Below are 18089 nucleotides of genomic sequence, written 5' to 3'. Positions count from 1 at the left end.
CTCTCTCTCTCTCTCTCTCTCTCTCTCTCTCTCTCTCTCTCTACACACACACAGGTTTGTTTTATTATCTTTGTGGGGCCATCTCATTGACATAATGTATTTACTAGCCCCTTCCCCTAACCCCAACCATCAAAAATGATTGCCTACCCCTATTCCTTACCCTAACCTCAACCATAACCCAATTCAAACCTATACTCTAAAACCAAGTCTTGACCCTCAAAAAGAGGTCTAAACTTGTTGTGTTCAGGAAAAGGGCCCCACATGGATGGGTGGGCCCCACAACTCTGTGAAATCCCGGAATGTTGGCCCCACTATATAACAAAAACAAGACCACACACACACACACACACACTGTATATATTTGCTCAACCTTGACCTTTCACACACACACACACACACACACACGTCGAGAAAATACAAAATAAAATACAAAATAAAATACAACATAAAATACAACAAAGTCTCCTTGAAGAACATCACAAAGCCACTCAGAGACTCCACTCCACTACTCAGTGTCTTTACAAACACGAAACAGAAGACACACTTATTGATTACTACAGGCACTTCTTTCCTTAAGGGAATATTGTATGACTACTACTCAGACACCACAGAAGATAAAAATATCATAAAATACAGTATGCTGATGGTAACAATAGACAAGCTCAGGCCAGCTATTCATATACTATACATGGGAGTATTATGCTCATTAGAGAGATTTTTCTATTTATGTCAGCAGGTGCAGTATCTCCCCATCCTATATATTAAAATTGGTCTGGGACTCTCTCTTGCTGTCTGACTTTCAATTGACCTCAACACAAGCAACGGCTCACATTCCACAATGGGCTGGGTTATAAGGGTAAAATTATATAGTTCAAATACTTTTTAACAGTGCTATGCAAAAAAACAAAAAACAGGCTAACGTTAGTTTTGAGAAACTTTTCACAGCATTAATTCTATTGATCTATGTCACTATGACATATGAGCTATGATAAATACCTATGTAAATATAAAATAAATACATATACTGTAACTATAAATACCTATGATAAATAATATAAATACCAGTAAATGACATAACTGACTTCCAAAAACACAAAAACATTTTAGAGGCACCTTACATTGTTCGCCACAGAAGGTGTGATCCCCGCCAGGATCATAATGGCATCGCACCTCACGAACCAGGAAGTAGTAGTTTGTATGTAACAAACAGATGGACAAACATGCAGAAATATAAAAAATCCTCAAAGTCTTTTTTTCTTCGTCTTCTTCTTCATTCTTGTGAAAGGTTTCGCGTTGGCGGAAGTCTCAGCAAAATGTGTGTAACGCTCCAATGTGAACTCGTTTATATTGTTACACAAGTATAACTACATCCAACATCTCCGTGCAGCAGAGCGCAATACTGGGAATAGTTAAGATCCTGCACAGAACAGCTGAAAAGAGATACCGCCCGGGTAGGTTATGTCCTATATCATATCTATGGAGCCTTTAGAATTCTGGTGACTAGGCCCATCACTGTGGATTAATAATGCTACTTTTAGGTATCAGCAAATACTTTGTGAGTGTACAAAACCTTTATTCGTGTAGCACTTTTTAAACTTGCAAAGCACTACACAGACAGATAAACAAGCGCAATTAAAACAAATGTAAGAGCAGGAATAGGATTAAGGTACAAAGTGAAATCTAATACAGAATAGTGAGTCTTAGACAGGTTGGAGAAGAAGGGAAAGTGCTTTGTAAGCAAACACAAAAGCAGATAAATGAGATTAGAACAAATCTTAATAGACAAAACTGAATTACAGTCCGATCCAAGGGAAAGTTTAAAGATAGTGTTTAAAGAGAATTCAACAGAGCTGTGCTGTCATATTTGGTTTTGTATCATGTGCAGCAGACAAATAATTTGGATTGGGGAGCAGTGGTCTGTAATGTAGCAAGGAGTGAGGTCACGTAATGCCGTATAGGTAATCATTGATTGGCTGGATTGGGGGTTCAATGGCTGCTTTTGGCTTCTGGGGACATTGATGGCAACATGTATAGAAGGATTTAAAGAAGAAGTAGATAATTTAGTGTGTAAATTAGCTAAGGTCAAATAGTATAATTATTGGGTCTGGATGGAATATAATTCAAGGCATTGTCTCCAGTGACAATCATGAAGTCCAGATGACTGTTATAAATGATTAAATATAGTGGGACTACATCAAGGTGTTGAATATGATATCAGATCAGTCGGTGAACACAGATATGATATCTCTGAAAACCCACTACAGAAATATCAATGAGGAAGCATGTACAATGAGAACACGTTTAAAAAAACAAAACAAAAAAAACTGTAGTGCATAGTATGAGTGATAGCAGTGTAGTACTGGAGATGTGTATAGACGACAGAGGAAAGGAAACTCCCGGAGCACAATACTGCATTATATACAGGCATATCTTGAAACTCTGAGAATGAAATTGCCTTGGTGCTTGTGGGTTGACTAATGTATGCAGCACTGCAGATAGTGTACCTTTCAATAATCATCTTGAAAGTAACAGTTGCGTTTCAAAACAATTATGTGACTAAAGAAATATATATGGCGTAGTCTCCACTTAACTTTCATTTGTGTGCACGTTTTAACAGTAGTAAGATAGGTCACTTTTGATGTGTTCAACTGTTCGTGTTTGCATTGATTGAATTTTGAACTTGGAATCTCGTTTAACATGGGATCCAAATTCAATCTGATGATTTTTCGTAAAAGTCCAGAGTCAACCTGGTCATTTTCCAACTCCTCTGTGTAACTCGAGACCGGAACCCCTGGTGAGGACGCTAGCTGTAGCCCACTATAAATACTCTCTCTTTGCTCTTCTCTCTTCCTACTTCTGGCTTTCCTCCTGGCTACTCTGCTTGCTAGCAGAATGCAGGACACGGCTCACGTGACCAATACACGCAGCGGCCTCACGGAAGCCATCGCTTTGCGACAGGTCCAGCGAAATATGCTGCTTCTGTCCCTGCCAGGCTAAAACGAATTGCAGCGCTCACAACGGCGCTCTGAGGCCGCAACCAAAAGAGCCCCTCTGCAGGAAGCAGGTCGACTCCCGTGAGACTCCTCTGCCGTCCTGATGAACTCTCTCTCTCTCCTGAACAGAATCTTTTTCATCTGTTCTTCAACGGCTTGGCAAACCTCTGATCCAAGACCCCGTCTACGCTTCTTGGGCCAAACTGAGACCATCTGTAAGTGCAACTTTGCAAACATTAACTAGATTGTACAAATTGGTGCCTCCAATTGGGTTACGCATTTAGGTTAAATGTTGGGTCCCATGTTCGTTTGATTAGGAAGCTCCATCACCTCGTTTAAGACCATTGCTCTTTTCTTGTTAATTTGTTTTTCTTTGATTATTTTATTATTGTAGTTCTTGTTTCTAGTTCCTATCACAGTAGTTAGAGTTTTGCTTCTTTTAAGTTCCAAGTAGATTTTCCCAAATAGATCAGAAAATAAACGTGCACAAAATCAAAACCTGATTGTGTGCTGTGTACGTGTGTTTTATCAATTTTTATTAACCTCCAAGCTGAACAAAGAACTCACAAAATTGTAAAAAAAAGGTTACAACCTTCATTTTAATGACTGATTCAACGAGGTTCTCGTTTGGTATACTGATATAAAAAAAATAAAATTGATGTGGTGCTATGCAGGCTGGCTCAAAATTAATTTAAATATTCAATTTGAGTCTCCTTCAATCAATGAGTCAATTGATTATTAATGTAATTATTAACAATTATTGATTTAATAATTAATTGAACCGATTTCCCTTTCACAGGTGATGAATTTCTTGCATATTACTAATCTGTCCTTTTAGATAAAAAAAAAGAAAGAAAGAAGCAAATATCTTAAAAACAATACTCATCTTTGCATGATAGGCAATAATAGTTTTTCAGTGGCACAATTCAAACATATTCCATTAGTTTGGCACAACATGCATCTGTCTTTTTATACACACACAAACACAATGGGAAGGGGACGTTTACTGGGGTTGGCTCCTCAGGGACCTCATAGATGGCTACAGCCTACTGCACACGGAAAAGTCTCATGGCCACGTTTTTGCTTCAGAGCCACACTGCAGTTAACATGTGTGTCCTTGAAAAAGATTTTTCTTTCTCATTGCGAAGTCAGCATGTTTAAATAACCATGAATGCCTTACATTAATAGTGCCTCGACAGAGGTGTAAGTTACAGAGTGGAGGTTTGACTCGACTAAGTCATGCTGATAGATATTATTTCATACCATCGCCATAAGAAATTGCAACTAGTTTCTGTAAACCAATTGCTGCTATTTTACTTGTATTACTTACTGTAAGAGTCAACACTGATCAACAGAACAGAAAATTAATTGAGAGATGGATTGTTACTTACTTTGTTTGAAATTGATGGGAAAATGGTATGTGTGAGCCCAACACCCAATTGGAAATAAAACTTCAAACAGATATTGCAGGTGGTAGTAATTTGAACAAACTGGATTTCTGGAAAACACTACATAGGTGAGTGTATTACAAGCAGAGAAATCCGCCCCAATTTAACATTTGAACTGGAATCTATGAGCCAATTCTTAAAGGACTGTTTACATGATATGTCTCATCATGGCTTGGGGAGACAGACGTGGCCGGAATGCTTATGCTCAGCACGCTAGGAGCTGAGGCTGAAGAGAAGGGTAAAAAACTAAGATAAATCCAATTTAGATGAGATTGCCTTTGGACCGTATCCCCATTGATATTACCACTGGGGTGTATAGGATTTGTGGTCAAGTATATGACAGCCATGAAGGCATCTTCTGAAGCAGATGCTGTCCAAACTAAGTAGGTATCTGGGGTGTAGTCTTGTGCTGAAGAAGGAGGCCCAGGTATGAACTTTGGATATACCTACAGTATATTCCCCAGAATTCCAGGCTAATTAAAAAAAAAAAGTGAGCCATAAACTTGCCTCCAGTCAGGCCTTTCGAATTCTAATAGAGCATAATCTTATGTTCTGTTTTTCAAGAAGCCGGTATCCATCTTCCTTGAAATTAAATATTTAAAACAAGGTTGTGTGTTCATTACACATAATGATATCATGATATTCCAATCATCGGAGCAATTTTCCTAATGTCTAAATCCTCTGGTGATTGAAGACCTTCTGTAGGAACTGTGTGAGTAATGCAAGCAGAAGATATAATGTGTAAACAAATTAGGACAATGGCATTAGTAAAAAATGACAGACAGTGTAATACTCAGGGTGTCAAGGTCATACTGTACAGAAGTACCCAAAGACCAACACACGGCATACAGTAATGACACAACTGCAGCATGTTGAATTGATACACCGCAGGTCAGTTATGCGTTTTACCTCCATTCATTTCAGCAAATGTAATGACTGTTAAATGACACCATTACGCAAATGCTTGTCATATTACACCCACCGAACAAACATGTTGTACACTCATTTAAACTCAAATCTCTACTTTGTTTCTACAGAACCGCAACCTCATGATTTTAAGGTTAGGTGGCATGTATGCTGCTTTACATAGGAAAATATATACAATTCACCTTGGGCCATATTTGAATATTAATGTTTTTATGGCATTTCTGAAGTTATAAAGGGAATATTGCTTGCATATGATTGCATTAAGTTGATTCGATACAGGATTATTGAGGCGCACTACTGCTGTTGGTGGTGTAGTAGTTCATATACATTACATTCATGCCACTATCATGGAATCAATTTGCGATCAATAAACCAGGGTTTTTCCTGTGTACAACCTCCACCTTATTTGCTCGCCACCTCCAGCCTGAGTGACTGATAATGAATGAATGCTTTAACATGATAATAGTCATATTCTTATTGGAACTGTCATTCTTATTATTGAAACATTGATTTATTATATGTTGCCTGTAAACAATGAAAGCGAGTCAGTTGAATTCACAGAATACATGCACGTCATGGCGCATGGTCAGGATTAGGGATGTTCGATACCACTTTTTTAGTGTAGACACCGCTACTGATACCAAATACCGATACCACGAGTAAATAGAATTCCCCATCCATAAATGACAAATGATTTTAAAGAGAGACGTATATATCCCAATATATAATTTTTCCTTAAAATGGCATGAAGTTAATGGCAACTTTGTATTCATATCATTTCAAATTTATTGTCCCTGATCGTAAAACGGCCGCTGGAGGGCAGCCAATAAGGTTATCAGTCACCGCCGTGAGTAGCGATACCTTAAAATAAGACTGGTATTGGCACAGATACAGTCACTCATCATAGTCAGGATGATTCCACCTCTGCCTCAACTTGAGCCAGGAAAACCCCTTAACAATCCCACTGCAATTGACTGATAACCAACGCAGGCTGGATCCCACCTTTTACTCTAGTTCAGTGGTTCTTAACCTGGGTTCAATCGAACCCAAGGGGTTCGGTGAGTCAGTCTCAGGGATTCGGTGGAGGTCAAGACACACACTCGACTCATTTGATTTGTGATTTCATTTGATGGTGCGTCGTGTGATTTCTTTGTTATTTTAATCACTTCACCCTAACCATGTCGAGCAAAAAAAGAACTTGGCCAGACGAATATGTGCAATATGAATTAAATTCACATGTACAGTTTAATGGAACATATGGTGTTCCTCAGGGTACACTTCTGGGGCCTCTGCTGTTTGCATTGTATCTGCTGTTCCTGGCTTCCAAACTTCCATCTCAAGAAAACAGCAGTGGTTGTCTTAAAGTGCTCTAAAAAATATAGAGTTGAATTGAGTGATGGCAGTCAGCGTCCTAAGTGCATGATTTGTAATAACAAGTTGAGCAGTTCTAGTCCAGCGAGCAAACTAAATAATTAAGATACAGTGGAACCTCGGAGTTTGAACATCTCGGAACTCGTACAAATCTGACTTCAACCCAAAAAAATATGAGTAAAAAATGCCTCGGAGTTTGAACTCATTTTCGGAGTTCCACCACCCAAATACACAAACTCAGCACTGAATTAAAGCATTAACATAGCATTTATCATCCACTGATGCCATCACACCACAACAAAAAAGGTAAGGTATTTTTTATTGTTTAAAATACTGTACATAGTGTACATGTTTTTTACATAAATATAAATTAAAATGGGAATTTTCTGTTTTTGGAGCTTGGGAACGGATTAATTGCATTTACATTATTTCCTATGGGAAAAAATGTTTCAGAGGCTGAACAATTCGGACTTTGAACACTTCGCAGGAACCAATTATGTTCAAATTCTGAGGTACCACTGTATATGGAGATGGGGAATGCAAGAACACAACACTTTCTGAATTCAAGGTGAAGAGAGCCAGATTCTATCTATGAATAGGCAACTCTCTCAGTTAATTTTTTTTAACCAGTAAACCCTATACATATGTCTTGAATTTGGAGGTGGGGGGGTCTCATTTTATTTTTCAATAAAGAAAGGCGCATATGAAACGCCTGAGGTTCAATGTCTCCAACATGGTTAAGAACTACTGTTCTATTTCCGATAGAGTAGGCTCTAGGTTCCATGTGACCTTAAACAGATTAAGCAGGCAGCTAATAAATAAAATGTACATGATGTATATATCGTCTATAGTTACGATAAAACGAAAGATGAAGAGTAAGACAAATATCTAATGAGAGTGATTACCAGTGTTTCAGTGAAACCAGGTGCTGGTTGCATCTGGAAATATAGTTGATGACATCCCTGAGAGTGAACTAAAGTTAATTTGCAGGCTGTAAAAGAGAAAAAAAATATGTGCTGTGAGCAGCCAAAAAACACAAGGCCTGGCATGAGCTTCAGCTTTGACTGACTATTACATACAGGTCCATCACTGGGACTGCCCCTTTCACTTGGCATGCTGTCACAAAGGCTTGTTTGAAAGTGCTTGGAATGGGACAGGGGTGTCCAAATTTGGGCCTCAAAGGCCACTATTCTGCATGTTATAGATCTTTGCGTCCTCCAACAGAGCTGATTCAAATTTGGACATCCACATAGGAGAACTTGAAAGCCCCGACCTAAACCCCATCAAACACTATTGGGATTACCTCTGACTTAATAAATGTTATTCTGAATGAATTATCCATCCATCCATCAGTGGCGTGCGGTCAGGGCGGGCAAGCTCGGCACTGCCTGCCCCAGGCTGAAATGAAAGTTGAAACCGTTTGTTTTTTTCTATTTCTATTTCTATTTCAATTATTTCTTTCATTTCAGAAAGCCTACACTATAGATTTAAAAGTGGTGATTTGGTGATTTTCATACCTCAATTAAAAATGACTGATTACTTCTTCTGGCCTGCAGGCAAAAATGCTGCAAAAATGATTCCCCTGTGTTCGTGCATACATAGTCAGTTTCCCAGTATAAAAGTCGCAATACGCAAGTAGGCAGATGAACTGGTACTGGCCCATTCACGACCACAGGTGAAACCTGCTCTGGACCATCTGCAATTTCCCTACCAGCCACATGTTGTATGCTTGTGGAGCACCCTGTCGGATGTTGTGATCACTGATGTTGGAGCGCCACAAGGGATTGTTCAGTCTCCTTTTTCTGTACACTTCAGACTTCCTATACAACTCTGGATTTTGCCATTTGGAGAAGTTCTTGGGCGTACAGATGTTCAAGTATACTACTCCTTCTACTATATATACCTTGCCTGGCAGCATCTTACACCCTGCTGTGATATGCTGAACCATCTCTGGGGCTTTCTTTGCACACCCTGCACCTGAGGTCCTGTCTATTGTGGTAGAGCCCGGCCTCTATTTAGGGCCAGTTCTCAATGTTCACCTCTTTTCTTCAATTTGTCAGTGGTCTATACCATGCAGGCCTTTCCATGACAGTCCATCTGGCTCCTTCTCTTTACTGGGCTTTTGTTGCCTGGGGCATTCACTAAGCTGGTTGTCCCTGGTGGCCATCATCTTGATGTATTCTTGGAAGCCTGTTGTTTCTTCCAGGATAGTGCCCATGACATTAAATAGTCTCTAGCCATCCTCGTTCCGATTTGTGTACAGCCTCAGGTTTCTGGACTTGGGGTGCCCTCCGTGCATTGTGAGAATCTTTCTTGTCCTGATACGAGTTACTTTCATCTCTTCCAGTAGCCAGTGTATTATGTCAATGGTGTATCTGATTACAGGCAGAGCCTAGGTGTTATTGGCTGGCCTGGATTTAATTTTTCCCGTTCAGCTGTCTATTCAGAATATGCCTCACTCTCTTTATGTATTTGGCCATGGACGCCATTTGAGATACTGTACCTCCTCATAGTTGCTTTTTGCCTATGGAATTCCAAGGTATTTGTCGCTGTCCTGCATATCTGTTATGCTGCCTTCAGGTAGGTCAGTTCTTTCTGTTGTGATCATCTTCACTGGTTTAGAGATTATAGACCACACTTATCTAACCCGGTTGACATTCTGATGTCATTGTTGCTTATCCTGAATCATGGAGTCTATGTCATGCTCATACTTTGCATACAGCTTGATGACATCCATTTAAAAGGAGGTGGCTGATCATTGTTCCACTTCTGAACCGGTACCCAAAGTTTACATTGCAAAAAGGACTGAAGAAATTTTAAGAAAAAAATATAGTAAAATAAGAAAATTATTACTTCAAATAAGCAAAATGATCTGCCAACAGAACAAGAAAATTTTACTTAAATTGACCTGTAAGATTTTGAAAAATAAGAAAATAATACTAGGCCTATATCAACCACTGCGGCCTTGAAAATAGTATTTTCAGACTAAAAACAAGTAATGTTGATTTTTTTTTTCAAGCTGCAATAAATATAACTATTTTTTTTAAAACACATGTGTATTTTTTTTTTTAACGCTTGCATAACTTAGCCTGAGTGTCAAGCAGGGAGGTAACAGGTCCCATTTTCTTTGTCATGACCCAGCCAGGAATTGAACCCACAACATTTAAGTCTAAAGGTTGGCACTCTACCACTTCCATTTATCTTATTACTATCCATCCACCCATCCATTTTTTTAACCGCTTAGTCCTCACTAGATTATGCAAAATCTTAAAACAAGAAAACCAGTTCAGGGCCTTTGATGTTGGTTAGTTGTCATCTTAAAATGTGGGAAATGCTTGTTTTAATCCTTACAGTACTTAAAACTGGCTGTTAACACTCAATGCCAAGACTGCTTGATCAAATAAGGTAATGAAGTAATAAGTATCTTAAAATAAGCACAATGATCTGGCCTGAAAATTTTATTTTAAGTAGAAATAATTTGCCAAATCAATAAGCAAATTTAGGTTAAATGTAAGAAATTATATCTTACTTAAGATTTCAGTTTTTGCAGTGTTATTATTATGTGACTGAGTGGGGTTGAGACCTATGCAGAACAGCATGGGTGACAGTGACAGTCATTTGGACAGTCTATCCTTATTAGGATCTCAGGTGAGCTCGAGTCTGTTCCAGCTGACTTTCGGTGAGAAATGGCCTACACCCTGGACAAATTAGCGTAGCATACTGTACATGCTAGCATGGGGAGCACATACAAAATTCACACAGGAAAAGACAAGATTTGATTTTCGAACTTCAGAACCGTGAGGTGCAGTTGTGTACTCAACATGTTGCTTGACGTAAACATTATTGTTGTTTTTTTGCAAATATCACGTTAAATAAAAAAAATTAAATATCACGTAAAATGAAAAAAATATAACAAGTCAAGCATAGAGTGTGTAAAGCAACAGGTGTTGTGGCAGTTACCTTCTATGTTTTTCACATCTTCTTTCTCTGTTCCAACCGCTCAGCCCCCTTTTAGCTAACCCTTGTTTGCTAATATTCCTCCTTTTTTATCAACTCCACTTTTTACAGCCCCCTGTCTCTCTCCTTCTGCCATTCCATGACTCACTATCTCCTCACATCCTCCCCCCTCTCGATCTCCAGCTATAGATAATTCATCAGTGTTTCTCATCGCTGCTGCCTTCCTGCCTGCTGTGATTTCCACAGGGACTCTTTCAGGGACCATTCCCACCCAACCGGGAATTAGAGCCAGGGCTACAGAGGGAAATTAATCACAGTCACCTTATGCCAACCCATAAAAGCACACACAACACACATACAGTACTTTAAACCTGACACCTATACTTTCTTACACACACTTTTTTTTTTTTTTTTAAACGTAACTGAGAATATTGTTTTAAAATAAACTGAGAATAAACACAAACATTAGATGCAGTGGCCAAATCATGAATTTATTTTTACTTTGAATAACCATTCAATCCTTCAGCATCTTGTATTAATATAAAATGAGGAGTGGAAGTAAACAAGGAAGAGAAAAGGGCATTCAAACAGGATGGGATGATAAAGAGAGTGAAATGGTTTCACAATTCAGCAGGACACTGCTAAGAGCTATTTGTATGGTGGGCATTTATGTGTGTGTCTGTGTGTGAGTGTGTATTGAACAGGGATGGAGTGTTCCCCTGAATGTCACCTCCCTCACTTTCTCTTTCCGTACATACTCGTGTAGAGTGTAAGATGTGCACGCATGTTTTTGTCAATTTCATGGCTCAAACCAGCCCACTCTAGTTCACGTTTTAATTAATATGTATCAAAATTATTATTAGTGCATCAATAAATAGCTTACCTTCCCTCCAACATCAATATTAATTTTGTGTTTTTGATTTATTAATAAAAACATTGTTTTTTCATTATTAAAAAAAATGAAAATTTCAACTAAATGTGCTTACAGGATCACCATCAGTGTTTATTTGAACAGTATAATTACATAAATAGGTAAAATGGACTCAGGGACAAAAAAAAGGCCAATAGACAAGTGTACATTACATGAGATAACAAGGCAGATTCATCAAACACTGTTAAGTCAGCAAGATTTAAGCAGCTGACACGGCAATTCCTGTTAGGGCTCCAATTTGAAATCAATTTGTGTGTTTGCATGTACCTAAATTAGATTGACAGGACTTAACTGACCAATGAGGCACACCATGAATCCAAAATAGAAGATTAGCCTATATTTCAATTTTGACTGTAATTGCAATTTTTTTTTCCAAAGTTTTGTAATTATGCTTCAATCAGTTCCACACGATTCAACAATGTGACAGCAAGAAAAACTAAAGAATACTCAAAATTTAAAGGTCAAGTTTATTGTTGTTGTTTAAAAAAAAAAAAAAAAAATATATATATATATATATATATATATATATATTTGGTCTTATCCTTATATATGTTAAGAAAGCCCTGATTATAACATTACCCACATCTCTGGCATCATAAGATATCTGATGTTTCTAACAAACCAATCAATGTCAAAATCGGTGAACAAATCGACTAGTCAGAATAAATTTATTGGTGCCAAACACAATTACAATACAATACAAATGAATACAATACAATAAATAAATCTAAATAATAAAATACAATTGAATGGAAGAGATCGCTGCGGACTCTCGTTTCAAGATGGCAGCTAGGTCTTGACGTCCTCAACGAGCTAAAGCTTCCTCTAGTATAGGTTACCAACATGATACCTGGAGGCACCAGGTAGCCACCAATGACCACAAGAGCAGCCCGCGAGCCTGTTCCAAAAATAGCTCACCAGCGATAAGGCATTGTGATTTTCTAGGTATGTTGTGGAAGGGATTTTAAAATCTAAACAATGGAAGAGATTTACAGTATAGAAATAAAGTGTTGGTCCTAATCGGTTTCCTCATTAGTGTGAAATCATTAACAAGGCAGTGTCGACACATAAATCAATATCCGTAATTGATAATTAACAATTAGGGCTTACAGATTTTTGCATGTCTATGTGCAAGGAGATCATTTTTGTTGTATGTGTACATTAAAAAAATGCATATATATGTTTTATCTTAACGACTGCTATTGGTGCCTGACTGTCTCTGAAATGGGTCTGAAAGGCTTATCGTAGGTGTGTAGATTTTGTAATGAGTGAGAACGGATAAATTAATTTTTACATTTGCATGTAATGTAATGTAGAACCCCCCCCCCCCCCCCCCCCAGACAAACAAAACCAAAACAAAAACAACAACATGCTATAATGTTATATAAGATAACCCTGGGAATAGAAGAGTTGGCTATATGGAACAACAAAATGGTAGAAATGCAGTGTAATACAAAAATGCAACTTTAATGACTATATAAGAGAAGATCAGACTGATTACATTGTTTTTTCATCGACTGCGATTACATTATTCCTGGCCCTGCATCTTAATTCATTTTTGAGTGGAATTACAAATTATACACTGTGTGGTAAACATGCTGCTTTTAAATTCATATTCTGAAAAAACTATGTTTATCTTTGATGAAGGTCTATTAGGAGCGTGCTCACACAAGTCAAGAGATCATATCTATTTAGAGGCCTTAGAGACGACAAAGCTCAATTGATTAAAGTCAATTAGAAGAAAGGTTAGGTTTAAGATGGCTATAAAGTACTCATACACAATACGTTTACACAAACATGTACACACATATGTGCAAGCACAATTAAATCAAGTGTGCATTGCCATGAAAAGCAATGATGACACGCACACAACTGATTGGTGCGCTGCAGAACTCCACAAATGAGTCATGTAGACAATTTACTGCAGTTAAGATCATCTCTTGGATCATCTTTGCTCAAAGTGTGTGTCTGAAGCACACAGAACAAAGGCATGGGACGACACTGCTCAAGGTTTCAAACCCACCAAAACACACACACACACACACACTTTCTCCTCGTTTCTTTCCTCTATCCTCACTGTCTAACCACTCATTAGTATAACCTTCATTCTCTTTCTGCACCCTCCCATGTTCATTCCTCCTTTGCATACTGTATCTTCATAATCTGTCCTTCAAGTTTTCATTTCCCTTTATATATATTTTTTCCTTCCACGCTTTTTCTTGGTCCACTCTCCTGCTGTATTATCTCCATCCATTCATTTTCTCTTGCTGCGTTTCCTTTGCGGAGAATACATTTTTAAAAAGGCAAATGGTAAGGAGTATCAGAATTACTTTTACCATCACATCTGCCTTTTACTTTCATGTTAACATTCAAAACTGTAGTTTGTAGTTTTAACTCAGGGTACACCAAAATAAACATTCTTGGTGAACACAGTAAAGTGAATGAAGGAAGTGAAACTCCTTAGAAACTATAATTCAATACCTTGAAAAAATTTACCTCATAATTTTCTGAACTTTGCCAAATTTGCCTAAGACTGCTCATACTGCTTAACAATAAAATTTAGTTTAACATTTTTTTTCTACTTTTGTTAACAAGAGTATGAAAACCTACATATTTTTTATTGTACATTTAGAGCAGATATAAAATGTGTGATTAATTGTGTGTTAACTAGTGAAGTCATGTGATTAATTACAATTAATTAGTTTAGTTTTAGTTTAAATTATTTAATTAATTAGTTTAGTTTTAGTTTTAATTGTAATTAATCGCATGACTTCAATAGTTAACTCATGATTAATCACACATTTTATATCTGTTCTAAATGTAAAATAAAAATATATAGGTTTTCATATTCTTGTTAACAAAAGTAGAAAAAATGTTAAACAAAATTTTATTGTTAAGCAGTATGAGCACAGTCTTAGGCAAATTTGGCAAAGTTCAGAAAATTATGAGGTAAATTTTTTCAAGGTACAGAATCGCGTCAGGCTGTTAAGTAATTAATCGCATGACTTCACTAGTTAACTCACAATTAATCACAAATTTTATATCTGTTCTAAATATACAATAAAAAATATATAGGTTTTCATATTCTTGTTAACAAACGTAGAAAAAATGTTAAACTAATAGAAATAGTTAAAAAGATTTTTTGACGTCTATAGCCGTCAATGGCAGTGAATGAGTTAATGTTAATGTATGTGTCATGTATCTGATTTTTTCACGTCAATGTGAACAGTACAAATTGGACTTTTTTCAATCCGACCCAGGCCAGGACACTTGTGGATATAAACAATGTGACTGCACCCTGGACACGCAAGTCACACTCATCCGACCTATACTTGACATCATCAAAAGGTGACAAACGTCACAATTGTTCGATAAAACAGGCGCGCCAAAAGCAGCAAACCTCAGCACTTCAATCCCATTTGGATCATTTTCAAATCTATTGTGGTGATGTATTGAGGTAAAATCATAAAAACGCCACTGCTGGGAAGTGTACGACATTCATTAAGAAGATAGGCACAATGAAGCATGCAGTGTGCAAATCTTGGTCATGTGCACATATGCATCCATCTACGGTAACATACTGTGCCAAAAATTATACTTTTTTTTCTTTTACAGATATATGTATTCTTTTTTTTTCTTTTTCTTTTTCTGGAGAGCTCAGTTCATTTTGTATAAATTTTTATTTTGTATGTGGGTATGTATGTGCATGTGCGTGTGTGCGTGCGTGTGAGTGTGTATTCATTAGTTCACCTAAACTGAACACTTCAGAATCCAGCCAGAGTCGTGAGACCGTCAGGAGACCCGAGGAAGGACCAAAGAAAAGAAAGGAAAGTGAAATCCAGCACCGACCAGACACCACCCACCGGGCCACCAACCAGAGTCCTTCACCAACCCCAGAAACATCTAAATTCCAACAAATCAGGGAGACCTCAAGAGACCAAAGGAGAGACTGAGGAAAGGAAGGAAGGACAGACGAAGCAGAGTGAGATCCACAGACACCAGCCTCCACCGATTCAACGACCAGAGGAGGAAGCAGATTTTGTCTGAGTTTCGATAGATGCTGGTGTGGTGGATCTGGCATGCATGAAAATCTCCACCAAAGAGGGGAGCTGTCGACCCCTGCCAGGAAAGAGCAAGCGCAACACCTCAGGGCCCCCCAAGCCACGGCAGCGCCAAGGGACAACCCCCAGGAGCAGGAGCGCCCCCCACCCCAACACGGCCCGCGCCCCAACCAAACGCAGCAGGACGGGGCACTGCAGGCCCGCCAGGCAACCCACCGGTCCACAGCCCCCGCTCCCCAAGACCCAACAAAAACATATTCTCCCATCATGGTAGTCTGGACTGACGATGAATGTGACGTCAGCTGAAAGATAAATGAGTTATTTGCAGATCAATTTCAAATCTTCCATCAATCCATTTCCTAAGCTATCCTTACTAGGGTCAAGGTATGCTGGTGTGCTGGAGCCTATCCCAGCTGACTTTGGGTGAACGCCAAGGTACACCTTGAACTGGTCGGCAGGGAATTGCAGAGCACAAGAGACAAAAAAAAAATTGCACTCACAATCACAGCTGCGGACAATTCAGAGTATTCAGTTGACCTACCAAGGATATTTTTGGAATGTGGAAGGAAACTGGAGTTACCTGGAGAAAACTCATGCAGATACGGGGAGAACAGGCAAAAACCACACAGGAAGGCCGGAGCCGGGCTTTGAGCCCGCATGACCTCTAACTGTGAGGCAGATGTGCTAACCAGTCATCCACCGTGCAGCATAAATCAAATCAAGCAGTCAAGATTTATTTAAAACAAATAACCCGCCAAATAGTGCGTAGTTTTTATCATCTTCATTCACACAAAAATTTAAAGATCGCTTAGCTTGAACCCATTAGCAAACAACACTAACAAGAGCTTTCCCGAAAAAAATGTGTTTGATTTCCTTTCTTGATGTTGCAATAAATCGACAATTCAAGATTCATTGCGGGCTTTAATTTTGGTAAGACGCAGCAGCTGATTTGTAGCACAATCTAATAAGTAAGTTCATACATAAATAAACTTTAGAGGATGAATTAATGTTTATCACAATAACTGCCACTGATCTTTATGCACCCAGAACTCCCAACTCACATTTTATGTTAATTTTATAGACAATAAAAGTCCTACCTTATCATCTTTGCGGCTGTAAAACACAAGAAAAGAGTTGTCTTTTTTGTACACACACTGACAGACCCAACTCCATTACGAAATTCAGCAAGTTATTTGAAGGTATAATTATTACATATGTCATGAATTCTAATTGGCTTTCAAAAATACAGCAAACTTCTTAGAAGCATTTTGGAAACATGCTTTAATTATCAAAAACCTGCACAATATTTTTTTTTAATAAGTGGTTGCACACAATAAAATCATTTTAGATCAGATGTAGTTTACTTAAAAATAGTGTGACTAGATTTTCCTAATTAAAATCTGGGACTCTAATTATAATTGTATCAATGCCACATCTAATCGCTTGTCAATCTTCGCCAGGCAGGGGGTGCGTTGATGCGACAAATTCTTGATTCTTGTTCTCAACCGCGGTCCTCAAGTATCCCTATCCAGCCTGTCTCCCACAGCCAACACAGCTCTACATGAAGCCTGATAACGAAAACAAGCTGGATAGGGGTACTCGAGGACCGGGGTTGAGAACCTGTGCTTTAGATAGTGTTATAATGAAAACATGCCTTCTTTCGGATGTAATTGAGAGTGTAAATTTGGGAGTAAATAGGAAAATACGTAACAGTTAAATTCCCTTTTAACGGGTTTATCGTATGAATTCCTAGGACAACTGTGTGATTGACATACACATGGCAAAAAAAAAGGACCTGCAGAATATCAGGACAAACAATAGGGTTGGCGAAATCCGTGGGGCCGTGGGACCCAAGGTTAAAAAATTTGACCGTCCCAATGAAAACAGGATGTCTAGTCACCAACTTTAAAATGTATCTGGAGCAGATGATTTTATATCGTGCAACACTCTATGAAAATAAAATTGAGTACCATTTTTTAGAGTGTATAATAAAATAAAATTGAGTACATTTTTTTAGAGTGTGTAATGAAATAACATTTAGTAAAAAAATTTAGAGTGTATAATGAAATAAAATTGCGTACCATTTTTTTCTTCTTCTTTTCCTTTTGGCTTTTCCCTTCAGGGGTCGCCACAGCGAATCAGTTGCCTCCATCTAACCCTGTCCTCTGCCACTAATTTGCAGTCGCTGATCTCCTTCAGATTACACCGTTTACACAAAGATGTAGTCTACCCGTGTACTCCTACCTCCACTTTTGTAGGTCACCCTATGTTCCTGCCTCTTCTGGAAGAAAGTATTCACGACAGCCATTTCCATTCTTTTTGCAAAGTCAACCACCATCTGTCCTTCTGCATTGCTCTCCTGGATACCAAACTTGCCCATCACCTCTGTTTCCTGCACCAA

The sequence above is a fragment of the Leptonotus elevatus genome, chromosome 4, assembly GCF_054856555.1.
Source record: "Leptonotus elevatus isolate MCC_2025b chromosome 4, RoL_Lele_1.0, whole genome shotgun sequence".
Taxonomy (NCBI): Eukaryota; Metazoa; Chordata; class Actinopteri; order Syngnathiformes; family Syngnathidae; genus Leptonotus; species Leptonotus elevatus.
This window is presented reverse-complemented; position numbering follows the sequence as displayed.